The sequence below is a fragment of the Molossus molossus genome, unplaced genomic scaffold (genome assembly GCF_014108415.1).
Source record: "Molossus molossus isolate mMolMol1 unplaced genomic scaffold, mMolMol1.p scaffold_m16_p_13, whole genome shotgun sequence".
Taxonomy (NCBI): Eukaryota; Metazoa; Chordata; class Mammalia; order Chiroptera; family Molossidae; genus Molossus; species Molossus molossus.
The window spans coordinates 28,047,973-28,062,616 of record NW_023425348.1 but is presented as its reverse complement, the minus strand read 5'-3'; positions in this window follow the sequence as shown (position 1 = coordinate 28,062,616).

Here is a 14,644-nt window from a genome sequence, read left to right as displayed (position 1 = left end):
TTACATCCAACTAATTTGCTAATCCTTGTTCTTACTAAAAACAACTCCTTACCCTGGGTTGTGTGGCTCAGTAGCTTGAAGCATCATACCGTACACCAAAGGGTCACGAATTTGATTCCCCCTCAGGGCACATACCTAGGTTGTGGGTTCAATCCCTGGGCGGGGCACGTCCATTGATGTTTCTCTCTCTCTCTCTCTCTTCCTCTCTCTCTATAATCGATGAAAACATACCCTCAGGTGAGGAAATAAAAATAATAATAATAACGCCCTGGCTAGTGTGGATCAGTGGTCAGAGTGTCAGCTGCTCATGGAATGGTCTGGGGTTTGATTCCTAGTCAAGGGCATGTAACTGGGTTGCAGATTCAATCCCCAGCCCCAGTCGGGGTGTGTGTGGGAGGCAACCAACTGATGTGTCTCTTTCACATAGATGTTTCTCTCTCTCTCTCTCCCCCCTCCCTCCTTCCTTCCCTTCCACTCTCTCTGAAGATCAAATGAGGATTAACAAAACAAAACAAACAACAACAATAACTACTCTGTAGATTCTTTTGTATATTCAGTGCATATATTCATATTACCTGTGAATAGTGACCATTTTTAATCCTTAAAATCTCGATATTTTTATTAATTTCTTGTGTGTGTAACTGCCCTCACAGGAAACCCTAGTACAAAGTATTGACAGCAGCATCCTTGTACTGTTCCTGATTTCAAAAAAAAAGTTTTTAATCATTAGGTATAATTATTAGGTATGATGTTTACTGCAGATTTTTGTGGTTATTCCTTATCAGAATATGCTTTACCAGAATAAAGTTCTCTTTCAATCTCAGAAGTTTTAGGAGAAAATATTATAAATTATGTAAATATACCAACAGTTTCAACATAGTTGAAAAAGAATTTTATCATATACTTTTTCTGCAACTATTGCGATGATTATATGAAGTGATATTAGATTGGTTTCTATTATTAAATCAATCTTTCATTCTTGATATATATCTGTTTGGTTAATAATATTTTATCCATTGTATGTTTTATTTTTGTTTACATCAACTTCAGGAGTAAATTAGACTGTAATTCTCTTTTCTCTTACTCTTCTTGTCAGGTTTTGGTTTCAAAGTTTTGCTAATCTCTTAAAACCATAGGGAATGTACCGTCTTTTAAAATTTCAATCTTGTATAAGATTGGACTTATTTTTCTTTGAATGTTTGGTAGAACTCACCAGTGAAGCCATCTGGGCTAGCAATTTTCTTTGTGGGAACCTTTTTTTTGTTTATCCTCATCCGAGGACATTTTTCCATTTTTTGTTCAGGTAGAGTGGGAGGGAGAGAGAGAGAAAGAGAGAAAAAATCGACGTGAAAGGGACACATCGAGTGGCTGCCACCCACATGACCAACCAGGGCCAGGGACAAACTGCAACTGAGATACATACCCTTAGCAGGAACCGAACCCGGGTCTCTCTGGACCGCAGGCCCACGCTCTAACCGCTGAGCCAAACCGGCCAGGGCTCTTTGTTGGAAACTTTTGATCACACATCTCAATTTAGGTTTTTAACTTCTATTCCTTTTTGAGTAAGTTGGTAACATATTTCTTCTAGGAATTGCCCTGTTTTTCTAAATTTTAAATTTTATTGGTATGTTCTTCATAAAAAATTCCTATATTGACATTTAATATCTGTAGCATTCAGTGTTCTATATACTTTGATTAAATCTAGTTTGTTTGTCACATTCTACAAATCTTCTGTATTCTTGCTTTTTCTGTTTGTTGGTTTATTGGTTTGCATATTTATCGAGATAAGTGGATGAAAATTGTCCACTCTGTAGTTTGTGTATTCTCTGAGTGTTCCAAGTTAATTTTTACATATTTAGAGGCTATGTTTGCTGACCAGTGCATACAATTTCATAATTATTAGATATTCCAAAGAATTGAATATATTTATCAATATGAAATCACCCTCTATCTTTAATAGTTGTTTTGTCATAAGGTTGTTGTTGTTTCTGATATTAAGGTAGCTGCACCAAGCTTCTTTGGTAGGTAATTTTGCCAGGTATACATTTTCCAAAATGTTTACTGTAGGTTTTAGAGGTGTCCCCTGAAAATAGTAGCCTGAATATCTTTGTCTTTTAACTGCCTTCTTCTGTTCATTTATAATTAATACAACTACTGATATATTTGGATTTAAAAATATAATTTCTTATTTCTAATGTATGTATCCCATTCCATGTCTTATTCTTTTCTTCCTTTCTTACCTTTTGTTGATCAATAGAATACTTTTATTATTTCATTTTTCTCCTACTACTTTGCAATTTATACAGTTTGTTTCTATTCTGTTCATGATCAACCTAGAACCAGTGGCTACTGGTCACATGAGGCTATTTATATTTTAATTAATTAAAATTAAATAAAATTAAAAACTTAGTGCATCAGTCGCAGCTCACGTGCTCTGAAGCTATATGCATCTACTTGTTAGTGTATTAATCAGGGTAATGGAATATTTTCATCATCTCACACAGTTCTGTTAGAGAGAGTTGCTTTACATATACACACGATATACCTATACATCAAAAAAGTAAGTCATTACCTTTACTTACCTCCTAGAGAATTCGAGGATTTCAGAACATTAAAATTCAATTGAGCCCTGGCCAGTTTGGCTCAGCGGTTAGAGCATCGGCCTGCAGCCCAGAGAGACCCCGGTTCGGTTCCCGCTAAGGGCACATATCTCAGTTGCAGTTTATCCCTGGCCCTGGTTGGGTCATGCAGGTGGCAGCCACTCGATGTGTCCCTTTCACATCAATTTTTTCTCTCTCTCTCTCTCTCTCTCTCTCTCTCTCTCTCTCTCTCTCTCTCCCTCTCTCCCTCCCACTCTATCTGAACAACAAAACAAAACAAAACAAAACAAAAAAATGTCCTTGGGTGAGGATAAAAAAAAAAGAAAAAGAAAACTCAATTGAGCCCGGCTGGTGTGACTCAGCGGTTAAGCATTGACCCATGCACCAAGAGGTCGCCAGTTCGATTCCTAGTCAGGGCACATTCCCAGGTTGTGGGCCCAGTGTTCAGTGGGGGGCATGCAGGAGGCAGCCAATCGATGTTCTCTCTCATCGATGTTTCTATCTCTTCTGTCTCCCTCCCCCTCTCTGAAATCAATAAAGAAAAACAAAAACAAAACTCAATTGAACACATCCCAATTTGTATACTGTGGTGGCTTCATATGTTAAATCATTTAAAAATAATATCACTAGGCCATATTATTATAGTTTTATGCAGTTAATATTTTTATATATGTCAATATTATTTCTTTTTCATTCCTTCTATGGCAGTGATAAATTCTGGTTTTGTTGGCTTGCAAATATCTTTATTTTACTGTTATTCTTAAAAGATCTTCTTACTAGATGTAGTGTTCTAGATTGTCAGGCAGTTAATTAACGAAAAAATATTTTGCTAACTTTCTGTCATCCTTCAGGCATAGCTCATCAAAATTTGTGTTTTTAAAATATTGTAACTTTACATATGTACATCCCTAGGGTTTGAGTACTAACACAGCTTTATAAACAACATAGCCATTCATGGGCCCAACACAGGAGCAAGCTTGACAGAAGAGGAAAAAGACTAGACAGCAATCTTATCTGCTCATAGTAAAAACATCTTACTTCTGCAGCCTTTACAAAAATATATGATCACATTGTAAAAGAATGGAACCACCACTTAATATTTGAATGTGCACACAAACACACACACACATAGAGCTGGATTTATTGTCTACTATGATCGTGCACCAACTCTCCTTATAGAGCAGACTGCTGGTCTGTGGAGGGTTTTGGTAAAGGTGGAGTTCCAGAATTGGTGGTTTTCAGGGGTCAAGTGGATTGACCTCATCCTCAGAGGCTGTTACTGGGTGAGACTCTGATTGATTGGCTGACATTCAGAGGCATGTTCATTGCAGTGAGTCTGTGATTGGCTTTCAGGAATAAGTGGCTGACACTGTTTGGCTGACTTTCAAAGGGTATTCATTTAGGCAAGTTTTCCTTGATCTATTGGACAGGGGTTTAAAACCAGTTCTGATAGCTTCTTGCTCCTAAGGCTACAGAATAACTAGGTTTTCCTTAGGAGTATGGAAATCTTTCTTTATTCACAATTTTAAACATTTCCAAGGCCTCCCTGGGCCTTAGAAAACATTGGTGTAAGTGAGGAGCCGTAAAGTTTGAGTTTCATTAACTTCATGGTAAATCTACCTCAGGCCAGGATGGTGACTATTTCAACTTTACCTCAAGAATGTAGCCCTTCAGGCCCCTGTTTATAGAGGGGGTATCCTGCAAGTTTCCTAGCTCAAATAGAAGACAATGAACTCTATCCCCATTGGAATGCAAGGCTAACAAAACCAAGGTCCATTTATTTTATTTATTTATTTTTTGCTTTATAATAATTTTTTTGGTTGTTTTTTTATTTTTTATTTAATTAATTAATTTATTTTTGTTACAGATGTTTCTCTTTTCCCCACTGATTCCTCCCTCCTCCACCCTCCCCGCCCTGCCCCCAGCTTTGTTGTCCATGTCCATTGTTCATGCATACATGCATATAAGTTCTCAACAACAACAACCAAGGTCCATTTATAAAACAGCACTACAACAACTAGAAATTCACATTTTAAAAAATGAATGTAGACACAGACCTTATACTCATCACAAAAACTAACTTAATATGGATCACAGATAGAGTTAATATAAAATGCAAAACTATGAAACTCCTGAAAGATAACATAGGAGAAAACCCAGATGACCTTGGGTATGGTAATACCATTTTAGATAAAGCACCCAAGAAACAATCCATAAAAGAAATAATTGATAAGCTGGACTTTATTAAAATTAAAAGCTTCTGCTCTGTGAAAAGCAATATCAAGAATATTAGAAGACAAGCCACAGATTGGGAGAAAATATTTGCAGAAGACACATCTGATAAAGGACAGTTATCCAAACTATATAAATTCAACAATAAGAAAATGACCAACCAATTTAAAAATGGGTCAAACACCTTAACAGATACCTCATCAAAGAAGATACACAAATAGCAAATATGGGTGTGAAAAGATGCTCCATATGTGTCACACACCTATTAGAATGACAAGTCTGGAACATGGACTCCACCACACTTTGGCAAGGATGCACAACAACAGGAGCTCTCGTTCATTGCTAATAGAAATGCAAAATGGTGCAGCCACTTTGGAAGACTATTGGGAGGTTTCTTACTAAACTAAATATACTTGTATCATATGACCCAGCAATTATACTCCTGGTGTTTATCCAAATGAGTTGAAAACTCATGTCCAGACAAAACCAGCACATGGATGTTTATAGCAGCTTTAGTCACAATTGCTGACACTTGGAATTTATCCATTCACTTTGTTGGGTGAATGGATAAATACATTTTGATACACACAGACATGGAATATTATTCAATACAAAACGAAAGAACTACCAAGCCATGAAAAGACAAAGAGGAAGACTAAGTTAAAGAAGCCCATCTGAGAAGGCTACATACTGTATGATTCCAGTTACATTCTAGAAAAGGCAAACATAGATTTATATGAAACAGAGGTTATTCTTGTATTATTATTTATTAATTATTGTATTATTTTCAACACAAACTACTGTAAACCCACTTTTGCCACACCCTGTATAGAAACAATAAAAAGATCAATGGTTGCCAGAGTTAGAGTGGTAGGGGGTGGGGGTGATGGGGAAATGAATAGTCAGGGCATAAAGGAATTTTAGGGCAATGAAAATACAATGTATGATATGATGATAATTATATGTCATTATATATTTGTCCAAACCCATAGAATATACAACATAAGAGTGAACTCTAAGGTAAACTGTGGACTTTGGGTGATTATGATGTATAAATGTAGATTCATCCTTGTTAAAAATATAACACACACACACACAAGTACCATCTGGTAAGTGATATTGTTAATGGGGGAGACTATGTATGTATGGGTGTAGGGGGCATATGGAAAATCTCTGTACCTTCCAGTCAATTTTATTGTAAACTTAAAACTTTTTAAAATAAAATCTTAAAACAAAAAAAAGAGTTCTGGGAATGGATGTTAGTAATGATTGCTCAACAATATGAATGTACTTAATACCACTGAGCTATACATTTAAAAAAGGTAAGATGGTAAATTTTATATTATATGTATTTTACCACAATTAAAAAAAATTTACAAGGGGGGAATCAACCCTAATAACCTAGTTGATTATTACTAGAAATGGAAATTGAAAACTCACAGTTATATTAAATACCTATGAAGCTATCCCATCCAGGTCTTTTGTTTGCTGGGAGTTTTTATTGCTTTGATTTTATATTAAATACTTAGTCTGTGCCAAGTATGATGTCATGTGTTTTACACTGTTACTTTATACAATTAGTAATAATTTAGTAAGAGCTACTTACTTATTTAGCAAGCAGTCACTAGCACTTATGGACTTACTATGTAGGCATTGTACTAGGTCCTGGAGATTCAACAGTAAAAATCATTAGCTCAGTTCATGCCTGCGAAGGGCTAAGAGTCTAGTGTTCTAGTGCAGGACTCAGACATGGTTACAGAACAAGATGATAAGGACAGAAGAGGAGCTCCTACCCCTGGCTCCTATGTTCTAGGGTTCCTGCTAAATATTTATATGCATTATCTCATTTAATTCCCCCAACAACTGTAAGAGTTAGGAATTATTATTTCTATTTTACAAAGGATGACCTTAAATCTCAGATTTAACTTACCTGGGATTATACAACTCCTAAGTGGTAGAGCTAAAATGCAAAGACCAAGTCTACTACATGGGCTCCCAAAGCAGTTCTGTGGACCAAACTGCCTCAAGGCAGAGTTTTACCATCAATAAAGAACAGAAAATAGTAAGGACAATACAGTGAGCTTCCTATTTAAAAAGAAAAAGAAAAAACCTGTATTTCATTAATAGGCTTTCCTATATACTGCAATTTGTCCCCTTTTACAGTTTGGTACCAAATACTATTTTCTTTTATGAACTGATGGGGATCATAGATGGTATTTGTCACCCTTTAAGGATCCCGATGTCTAAACCCTATTCCTATGTTTGGAAAATTCTGCACTTTGTAAATTTCAGTGGGAAGCACAGCCTATTTCCAACCCTGGAAGCTCACTTTCCCACCTTTCAAGGACATGAACCCCTGAGCTACACTCCACTAACCATAAGTTCACCCCAAAAGTGCACCCTAGACTTTGAATCAGAAATCAGCATTATGAAGAAGCAAGGATTGCCCAGAAGCCCTTCTGGGGATGAATGGTGGCCATGACAATGGCCTTATCTGGTTCCCAGGACTATGTGTCAATGGAGCCATCAACAGCAGTGTTGGTGATGTTAGCAGTTAACTTCGTCTAGTGACTAAACATCGATGTATTATTTAATTGTTGATATGGCCAAAGATACAAGACTGACTCGTGTAACAACTCTATCTTCTTAGCAAACAAACCAGATTGACTATGTGTCTGTGCAATTGCTTCCTCAGCTGCTGTGAAATATTTGATCCAGTTAACAATGTAGATCAGCTCCTCTTTTTAAAAGATTAAAACAGCATGCAATTAACTAATTAATTACTTTATTGATTCATTATATTTACTTCCTGAGTACAGCTGTAGGTTTCCACCAAGCAAGATGCCTGGCATGCACAAAAGACACAAAGCTTATGGTCTCAGTTATAAATCATTCTTCCCATCTCCCCTGCACCTGCCATTAGTAGCCAATCACTGTGACTTCTCCCCATGCTTTTGTAATTGCTCCCCAGCTATTTTGTTCTTTTTTCTTTTTTTCACTCTTGCTCTTCTGCAATCCAGTTTCCATTGAGAAACTAGAGCATTCTTTTCAAAAATTAATTTGGTCATAGTACTACTCTGCCACAAATCCTTCTAAACTTTTCCAATATCCTTAACTTTAAATTCAAAGTTCTTAACACAACCTGGAAGCCCCCACATGATCTGCCTGTATTTCTAAGTTTATCCCACTCCTGCGACCTGCCCCATGCCACAATGTCCCAGACATACTGTCCTCTCAATCAAATGCTTTGTTATCTTTCTGACTCAAGGTCTTTAACTATATGATCCTTGCAGCCTAGAATATTTTTTCTCCTACTGGTCACCTGGTTAATCCTTACTTATGCTTCCTGTTTTAGATTTCACTTCCTCAGACACACCTTGTCTGACCACCCCACTTAAGGTAGACCCCTGATTTATGCTCTCAACACATCTGAAAGTTTACTTTCATAACTCTTATTACAGTCTCTATAATTCTATATTTACATGTTTGTTTACTTGCTCAATGTCTGTCTCCTCCACACTAGTGTGTAAGCTTTCAGAAGACAGGAACCACGCCTGTCTTATTCACCACCTAGCACCCAGCAGAGCACCTTGTATAAGGTCCTTGAACATTTATAGATGGATGGATGAATGAACAAACTTGCAAATGAATCCAAGGCTCATACAGTTGCATGTAAAAATGGTGTTCCGGCTGGAAATCACAGAAAAGAGGGAACTCAGAGGAGCCCAGAGAGCCAAGAAAAGGCTCCTGAGGGTAAAAAGGATGGGCAAGATGTTAACAGGCTTGGCTTTGATGAGCCCTGTGGGGAGAAGCTTCATTGCTCAGTGAAAGGGCAGGGTAAAGGGAAAGGTGGCCACCTAGCAGAACATAATGAAGGGTTACACCTGGGTGTCACCTGGATCTGTAGCTCACTCTTGGATATCAGTGAGTAGTTGGCTTCCAAATGTAAAGGAAGGTTGTAAAGCAATTTCCTAATAATCCATCTCTTGAGTAAATCCATGCAGTGAAACTCTTCAGGATATATCCCTCGCCACCACCAGGTGTGTGGTGCAGGCACCATGACAGATACTACAGGCTGGTTCCCTGGATTCCATGCCCCTCCCAGTGCAGGGCTTGCTGCCTGCCTGAGCCCAGACAGCTAAGACTGCATGACTCCCCTCAGCTCGAGTTCTGCACCTGATCTAGATTCTGTTGGGCACATATCCCTGTGCCACATTTAGGAGAAAGCAAACATCATACACAAGAGGCCACACTTTTGCTGCTGCTTTTTGCAAGTGTAGTCATCAAGATTTTTTTTTTTTTTTTTTAGGCAGCTATAGCAGAGATCCCAGAGTCTGATCATGACTCCTGATCATTGAAATGCATGACACAGAGGATCCCTTTTACTCATGCAGACCATGGCCAAAGTGAAGTGGTTCCAGGATGAAAACTCCTAGAAAGCTGTGATTTGGGGGTGTCTCTTAGCTAACACAAAGTTCAAAAGTCACCTTAGGCTGCAAAGACAATGTCAATTTAATTACTTCAAAGGCTCTTTCAACTTGATTTAAATTTAAAATCTTCTCTCCGTGCAATGAAACTAGGGCCTGCTATAGAATGGCCACTTACAGAGAGTTAGAGGGTATAGTCCTTCTTTTTTCCCCTGCTCTCTTTATCCAGCTTGCTTTCCATGTTACGATCCCTGTGAGGATGGAGGTCAGCGAGATTGGAAAGGAAAGGGGAGAGTTTTTATCTGACCAGTTGCGTGGTAAGATAACTTCACATACTTCCTGGGTATGGCATATATTTAAGGTTGATGTACTTTGGGGGTTCTGTAGAGTATCCACTAGTGTTTCGCCAGCAGTTTCTCTGATCTGGGCAAATGCATGCTCTTCGTGCACTTCCTTCTTCTACAAGCTCTGCGGAATGGGTGACCCACCCCAGCTTTGTTTGTGCTGAGGTCTCAATGCTCTTCCTATGACCCTAATGGTTTCCTACCTGCGTGACTCTCAGGTTCACGCCTATAGCCCACACCCTGGCCACAGGAAACATTCACACACTCATTGTCCCCAAAATGCTGTGAGTGCAGGTCCATCATAGCGTAGCAGCAACCCCCTTCTCTCTTTCACCAAAAGAGCTTGCCAGCCCACCTCCAGACTAGATTTCCAGGACAAGATTCAAGCCACATCCATGCTGCTTCCCTAGCTGCAGGGAAAACAGCAAGCTACCCAGGTGATTCCCTGGCACTACCTCTTCCTCAGCTTGTACTGAGAATAGATACCCTGCCCCCTCAGGATAAGGGCTCAAGACTCTCAGGATACCTTGTCTCTTTCTTTAAAATTCCTTCACACCAAATCCTTTCTTCATCTCTACCCTCTACCATTTTAAGTCCTCAATAGGAGTGACTCATCTAGTCAGTGCCCTGACATCTATCTCTGCTACCTACTTTAAAATTTCTGCAGAGTAATCTGTTTTACAACTCACTGAGCATGGTGTTGCCCCGGTTGATACACACATTTCAGCATCTTTTGCACCAGCATTGATCTCTCCCCACCTGTAAGAGGTGTCCCTAAGAGAACGTTGCTTTTTGGGGAGGGATCCATCCAATCTCTAGCTCCTTGCATGGATCTTGACTATAACTCAATCGTAGTACTTCAATTCCACTTATCAATGATTGAATAAGGGCTCAAAGCTTAGGTTAATCAGGAAAAGATTCACTTGGTCTGTGATTGGCTCAGGTTGAACTTATGACCTAATGAGCCCAGTTGTATTAAAGGGCAAGAAGCTTCCTCTCTATTTCACCTGCTTGATATGAGTCAAAATGTGTGTCATCCTAGTCGCTGCTGGCAGCCTTCTTATGGTCACGATGAAAAACATCCTGAGGACAATACCGAGCCATGGAGAAGGAAAAGTTGAGACCAGAGTCCTTATCATGGTATGGCTAAGATCGCTCTACCTTTAGACCTCTTCTTGGAAAAGAAAATAAATATTATTATTTTAGCCAAGGTAAGTCAGAATTTTAGTTGTTAGCAAGCAAAAGCTAGTGATCTTCCATAGATTCCCTGTGTCAAGTCATGAGTCCTGGATCATTCACTGTGAAAATAGAAACATTTGGTGATGGAAAACAAATGGAAGCACAGGGTGATGAAAGCATTAATTAACAGAGCATAGCTCACTTGTTTCTTCCCTGCAACTGGGGTCATCTTCCAGGAACCAAAGGACCCCCCCCCCATATTTAAGGGAAAAGGAATAGATTAAAAAATGCAGAAGAGGCAAATACCTCATTAAGACTATAGGCAAATGCTTGTTAAAGTAACTTCTGAAACTACTCTCTTTGTGGCTGCAGTTTTAACGCTTCAGTTGCTGGGGTGCTGTGAATAGCACCTGAGCAATTCACGTTCGTCGAGATCATTGCTTCACAATATGCAGAAATCCACTACATTCGATTATTTCCTTCCCCGTGAAATTTTTAACCTAAATTTTAATAATTTATGAGGCTAGCAGGCATTTTGAAAACAACAACTACAAATGTGTTTTATAGGACGATAACACCAAATCAACACATGAACTTATGAATTTCATTTTAAATTAACTGTCATTTGGGGGAAGTTGTGGTTTCCAGCCAAGGCTTTTCAGTTATCGATTTTATTTTTATTCCATTAAAGTATTTAATTCGACCAGTTTGGTAAATTACCTATGCACACTATGTATTTCTGGGAGCTCTGGATCTTTTTGTGGGTATTTTGATGCAAAGAAATATGATCATGCTATAAGGAATACCATTTTGCTTTTATGTACCTATAACATCAATAATAAAAATAAACAGAAATGAGACGCTGAGGAGTGTATCATCTGTATCATGGCTGGAGAAATGATCAATAACCTCTGAATGTCTCTTACATCTTCCTCCTCCACCACTTTAGCTCAGACTTTCATTATCTTGCTGGATTACTGCAAACCCATTGAAGTGAAATCTTTTGAAGCTCCTGTTTTTCCCCTCTTCAGACTAGACTTTACACTGTCTCCAGATCATATCACTGTCTCACTCAAGAGCCTCAGGGACTCTCCACTACTGGCCCAAATCAATGGCATTCAGAGCCCTGGTGTTCAAGGGCCTTATAATGTGACCCAAACACACTTTTCAAGCTCTTCTCCAAATTTCTCCCTGCATGTACTCCAGGACTCAATCAGCTGGCTTGTTTGCTATTCCACAAATACACCTCATGCTCCCTCTTCTCTGAACCTTGGCTGCAATCTTTCTGCTATGATCATTGTTGTCTTAGTCTGTTCAGGTTGCTATAACAAAAAGAACATAGGCTGGGTGGCTCAAACAATAAACATTTACTTCTCACGGTTCTGGATTCTGAGAAGTTCAAGATCAAGGTTCTGGCAGATTTGGTGTCTGGCAAGGGCTTGCTTTCTGGTTCATAGATGGCTGTCTCCTTGTGTCCTCACATGGACAGGGTTGCATGAGAGGGGAAGTACCTTACTGCATAAAAATACAGCAGGATACAGTGTGGGAGTCCCCTTTCAGAAGGGGAGGAGGGCAAGGGACATCCCAGGGGAGAGAAGGGTTAGAGAGGGAGCTTATATGAGTAGGTCATATGTCTCTGGACCCTAAGCAGCTTAGGGTCTTACCTTACCGATTGCCAGCAGGTATAGGGTTAGGTTTCATAGGGTATGCAAAGCAGGTAGGCTCTTAATGCTTATTTAAACTATTTTTAAAATAATTGGATATGTAAAGTTTTGAGTTTGATGCTGGTAGGCCTTTGAACTAATAGAGCTTAACCTTCAGTGAAGTAATAAACAAACTAGGAGTCAATACCCAGAGACCATCTTTGGCTCGTTTATATAACACAGCGGGTGGTAACTAGCAGGCTGTGCCACAGCAACCATTTACAAATTGCATAAAGTATGAAAATGGTTTAGGAGATACTCCAGCAAACAACAAGATATTCCTTAGAATTACAAACCAGGAAAGATAAGACAAATTTGATTGGTGATGGCAGTACTTGTGAATGGAGGGTGCAGAGGCAACTGTTGGCTCAAACAAAGATATATAAAGTCAGCCTGGATGTGTTTTTATTTAGAGATAAAATCATATCATCATTCATTCTTCCCCTTCTCTCCCAAATAAATCTATGGGAACTCTAATCAGAGTTGATGCCCAAACTGAATGTTGTCCAGTATGATAGGGAGAGAAGCCCTCAATGCTGTGACCATACTCACTGTGCCCCTTTCACGCTTTCTGTGCCGGTTGATTTCATGAAAGGACGTCCCTTCCAAATGGAAGAGATGGAAATGCTAGATAAATGTATTCATCTCCCATGGGGTGCTATACCATTAAAATTGCTTATGAATCACAATAAAGTGTCCCACAATTTATAATATCCCCCCATAGAGCCCATCTTCTTTGTTTTAATGTAGGAAGCACGTTCCATTCTCAGCAGAAGTGGGGTTCTTGAGGTACTACTGGAATAAGAATTTCCGGATGTCCCCATGGGAGAAAGGGGTATTGTAGAAAGCTTTATTTCTTTGTAATTACACCCCTGAGTTTCCAAGGTCCCAGTTCCACTTGCTCCACCAAGAAAGAAGTGTGGCTGTGGCTTCAGCAGAGCTAGAATCAGAGCAGTGTCCAGAGTTTCCTTTCCATGTTGGAGCAGAGTCCAACCCAGCATCAGGCTAGCTTAGCTTGTGTTCTCTGCTGAAGTCCATCAGTCCATTACATGTGGGGTCCACAGAACTACATGGTTTGGAGGGAACATGGTTGAATGCAAGGAAGCCAAGAGAGAGAATTCTTTTGTTTGAGGGATTATGTATCCCCAAATTTTCATGGGCTTGCAATGGCCCTGTCTACTCTGGCCAATGATCTCTGTTCCCAGGTTTGACTGACAAACAAGTAGCTTCCCTATGTCACCGCAACTTTACTACACATGCATCTATCTCCCCTTTGTTGGACCCTTTCTCCCAGTATTTTGCAGGGAATGGGCTGGTGGCTCCCCGGAGAGTGTGAAATTGCAGCTTCCTGGGGAAGCTGCCCAAATGACATGCCTATAATGTCTGACCTCCCTTTTGCTCCTTCCTAGTATAAATAACTAGTTAATCACAACAGTATCACCACAACTTGGATTTATTTCCTACAGTCGAGTTGACAAATAACCTCGATCATTTGTTTGTATGTAAATCTGAAAGCACAGAACTTTTTCACAAAATGAGAGCTTAGCATATTGCAGATGCACAAGTCCCTTATGAAGTTTCTGGGACATGGGTCATAATATAAAACTTTAATTACTGCTTAATACTCCTTGAGATGTTTCCTAAGTTAATTCAAATAGATAGTTTTAATCATGTGATCATTGATATCTGTTTTTCATCAACAAATATTTACTGAATATCTGCTATGAGCTAGGCACTGGGCCAGAAAATGGGGACATTGGCCACGAGAGTTCATTGTCATTGTTGCCTAATGGTGTGGGGGCTGAGGCAGCGGTCATAGAGCTGCCCCCAACTGAAGATTCTGACAAAGTAAGACAAAAATAAGTAGTTTTACTCTTTTATTTTCTTCTCTGGGATCTCCTGAGGCTGGAACTGATTGACTTCAGTTATAGATCCTGCTGGAGAGAAAGTGCTTTTTTGAAGGGAATTGATAGCTATGTAAGCATACCACTGGTCTGAGGACCACAGCTAAGCTCAAATTTGCTTCACCAAGGTTCTGATCAGCCTTAAGGAGGCTAGTTTGCAGGAATCTCACATTCTGACTCATCAAAATAGTCATTTGACCTTGAAAACATTCTTCTTGATTCCCTAAAGCTAGAAAACAAATAAAGTATTTGAAC